Below are 4,093 nucleotides of genomic sequence, written 5' to 3'. Positions count from 1 at the left end.
CTATCTATCTATCTATCTATCTATCTATCTATCTATCTATCTATCTATCTATCTATGGATGAATTGGTTGGTATTCTTTCATCTCTGAAACAATGCTTCATTTCTCATGAAATTTAAGCTAAAAGCAGTTGTCTAATCCAACATATCTATGTGCCTTTACTGTGTGATAGAGTTTACAACAACACACAACAATGGTATGAAAGGATTTGCTGGTATTCCTAAATAAGTTATTTATTCTTGCTGTGTAATTATGAATCAAAACTAAGTGTTTGACCTTAATTAGTATCACCGGTGCTTTTCTTCAGCCATTCAGCCTAATTAAAGGGAACAAATGAGGTGAGCCTCTGGGCAGTTTGGAATGGTYGTGTGCACAACACTCAATATGAAGCGTTGAAAACAAAGGTGGGAGCTGTCTGAGGAGCTCAGAAAGAAAATTATAATCATATAAAACATAAAGGCTGTGGACCATGCAGATTTATGCTCCCGTGACCATAATTATCATAATTATTAAAAAGTATAAAGTTCATGGGAATGCTGCCAACTTCCCAGGATGTGGACGCAAGAAGAAGTGCAACACCAGATTAATTGGATTTTAGAAAAAGGGCTAAAGGAACCATTTCAAACCATTCAAGCTGAACTCCAAGGTCAAAGTAGATCACTTTCTGATTACAACACCCATCACATTTTCAATCATAATGGAAATGAATAGAAATAGATTTGAAAAAAAAAAACTAAGAAAAAAATCACCAAAATACAGGATAACAAACCACAAAGTTTCTGGGAGTGACAAAGCTGGAGCTTTTTGGCCAGTCACATCACTTAAAATTGCATCTGTTTTTTTTTTTTTTTTTGCTATGGAAGGGATCCACATTTGAGTAAATGTACTGTATACATCTCTAATAACATCAAGGACATCGAGGGACAGTAGGCAGCAGATGTAACTGGATCCGTCAGATCATTTTGTCCCTTTTTGTCTGCCTAATTCTTCGTCTTGATTTCTTGCAGAAAATGTGGCTTTGATTCAGTAAAAAGAAAAACTGTTGTCCAACATTGAGACTGAGAGGAAGACAAATAGCTGGTGGAGATGCCATCACTGTACTTTTAACCTCAATCTTTGATTTGTGGGAGTTTTTAATTGAGTTTTTCTGAAAATAAAAAAAGAAGAAATAACTATGGCATAACTGTGAAAAGGCAAAACCGAAACACATTTCAAGGTCAGACTCAGTTTATGCAGACAACAAAACTGTCTCGATACAGTAGAAGAACATCTTTGATAGATTTTCCTCGCTCCTAAAATAATCAATATCCACCATCTATTGTTYGCACAAGTTATGAGCTGTCCTTATTTTAGGTGAATAAAGAAAAAAACAGTTGTACAGGCCTGGTGAAATGTATGTAAATGTGTCCCTCCATGACAATGAGAACAAAACAATACTCACAAACAGTGTCTCTGCCTGTCCCCAGCAAACACAGGCCCCTCCTCCTCCTCCTCCTCTGGATTCCCGTCCTTTTGTGGTGGGGCGTCTGTGCTGCCAAGTCCAGACTCTGTCTCGGGGGCCTGACTGGAAACGGTGTCGTTTAGGGGAGCAGAAGAAGGTGGTCAAACTCGGAGCCTGAAGATGTGTCACAGTCCAAACTCTCCCAACAGTTTCACATCCTCGGGGCCGGCCCCTGGAGAAATAGGAGCACGAGAAAGATGTGAGAAAGAATGGGCCTTATTTTCTCTCCGTACAATGAAGGGCATTGAACAAAAAAAAAAAAAAAAAAAAAAGGAGGGGAATGAGCAGAATGGCAGCTGGGAGGAGATGTTGCTGAATTACAACAGCCAGTGGCTTATTGTCAGTCTCTCAATGTGATTCTGTTCGTATCTGTGAGGGAAGATAAACATTGTAGCGAGACCAATTTTTGCTGTTTTACACAAACCTATTGATATTTTTGTGTTATTACAGCAAGAAATATTTTAATTTTGCTCATTTTTCTGAAACTGGGTGTGCTTATGGCTAACAATCATTCATCACACATTCAGTGCAGGTCATTATTCCAGATTTGGCTCAAACCTTTAACATTAACTGTTGGAGACAACCTTGTCTCAAACAAGCTAACAGTGATCTTTGCCACTAGATCAGGGGTGTCAAACTCAGTTACACAAGGAGGCCAAAATCTAAATGCTGGCCCAGGCCAAGGGCCAGATTCTGTCAATATTTATTGAAAAACACTTATATAACAAATAGGGGTGCAACAATACMTGTACCCGTATCGAACCGTATCGAACAGTGCTTTAGGTTCAATACACACTCGTATCGAACAACACAGATTTAAAAAATTTACTTTATCAGCTTGTCTTCTGAAGATGCTCTGTGTTGAATTATCAGTGGATCTGTGTTCGACTACTTCACCTAAGCTGTGTTTTTGAGCACAGAACCACTGAGAAACTTGCTGTTTCAGCAACATTTAATTAAAAAAACTGTACTTTTTAGGTTAAATAAATGTTCATAATTAATTTAAATAAATTACAAGTTAAAAAGGGCATGGAAATTTCTTTTTTTGGTATCGAAAAAATATCGAGTGAGACTAAAGTATCGAACCGAACCGAATTGTGAATTTTCTGTATCGTTGCACCCCTAATAACAAAGTATTTTTATAGAAATACAAATGACCTTCATCAAATTATGTTTTACGCTTACTTTTTCCACTTCAAAACCGCAGATTACTAAAACATTCAAGTGTGATTTTCTTGGTTTGAACATTGTCATAAGAAGAATGTTTTAGTGAACTCACAACACTATTTTACATCTAAAGAATTCCCTTTAGGGCCACATAAAATGGTAACGAGGACCTGATTTGGCCCGCAGGCTTTGAATTTGACACATGAGCCCAGATGGGTTTATTGAAATGCTCAGAAAATAATCAATTTCCTTTTTCCTCTCATTTCCTCTTGTTTGTCTTCCGGCCTGTAACATTCCTCAATTTTTATGCAATTTTAACATTTTATCATTGAAAATGAGCTGCTTGAGCTGTTTTCAATATTCTTAAACACTTTCAAAATGTCCATAAATTTTTACCGTTCTTTATATTTTTCATCTTCTATTTTGCTGATTTTAGTATTTTCCACTTTTTATATCATCATTCTGACCTTTTCTGTTTTTCTTCTGTTATATTAAACTTTATTGTGCTTCTTTCAGCTTGTTTCTGCTATTATCAGCCTGTTTCAACTGCTTTCTGAGTGAAATTTAACTTTGAGCTTTTTTCCAGCAAAATTCCCCTTTTTGTGATAACTTCATCTTCTTACTGCTTAAATCAGCAAAGAAGTACTCTTTCTATTTATTTGTGTTAATTTTAGCTAGTTCATATTTTAGGCTTTTTTTAGTTATTCAGGACAATTCTTTCAGCGTTAGACAATCACACAGGAAATGCAAATGATCTAGTTGAATTTTCACCTACAACTGTTTAATTTAAAATGGTCACTGGAGCATACTGACAAAGACAAACATCACTGCAACTCAGTTAATTTGACCAATATTGAGTTAAACATTAATAATGTTGAGAGTCATTCCAAACATACTCTGAGTGAAATCTTTCAATAATGCATGATAATGTGCAAAACATTTATTTCAGTGTTTGACTAGACAACTACAAGTTWGTCATCCCTCAGCATAAACTGATTTTGAATGAAAGCCTGTGGGTGATATGCATTATTTCAGGGATTACTGTAATTAAATACTTCATTTGCCTTGAGGAAACGAGGAGCAAAATGACCAAAAAAGTGGCACATGGCCAAGTGGCAATTTCCCAGTTTATCCAGACTACGAGCTAATAATAGCTGCCCTCCTCTTATGCCAGTCCTCTGAGACCAGCTTCATTTTTAAATTGTCCATTTGGGAGAAATGAGACAAACACATCAGCTGCAGCTTTCTCTCACTCCACCACAATTCCTCTGCATGACTCCCACAGCTACCGCGCTCCATTATTGATGAGACTTCCTCTGGGGGCCTCATCTGCCCCTGTGTTGGTAGGGACTCTGCTTGTGGGCAGCTGCTGTGGTGGTGGTGGAGGGAGAAAAGAACCAGCTGATGCCACACACAATATATATATA

At 37.1% G+C, this 4,093-nt stretch overlaps 1 protein-coding gene across 3 annotated transcripts in view; it reads right to left on the bottom strand.

Moving 5' to 3' along the window:
- The window catches only part of b3gat1a (beta-1,3-glucuronyltransferase 1 (glucuronosyltransferase P) a), a 127,130-nt gene that overhangs the window by 62,396 nt on the left and 60,641 nt on the right, over positions 1-4,093 (bottom strand). For all 3 annotated transcript variants that reach the window (XM_014019946.1, XM_014019947.1, XM_014019948.1), the window contains exon 2: positions 1,440-1,671. The gene's annotated coding sequence lies outside the window, so the exon portion shown is untranslated. The remainder of the gene's footprint in view (positions 1-1,439; positions 1,672-4,093) is intronic.

This window comes from Austrofundulus limnaeus, unplaced genomic scaffold, assembly GCF_001266775.1.
Source record: "Austrofundulus limnaeus strain Quisiro unplaced genomic scaffold, Austrofundulus_limnaeus-1.0 Scaffold236, whole genome shotgun sequence".
In the NCBI taxonomy this organism is placed as follows: Eukaryota; Metazoa; Chordata; class Actinopteri; order Cyprinodontiformes; family Rivulidae; genus Austrofundulus; species Austrofundulus limnaeus.
This window is presented reverse-complemented; position numbering and strand designations above follow the sequence as displayed.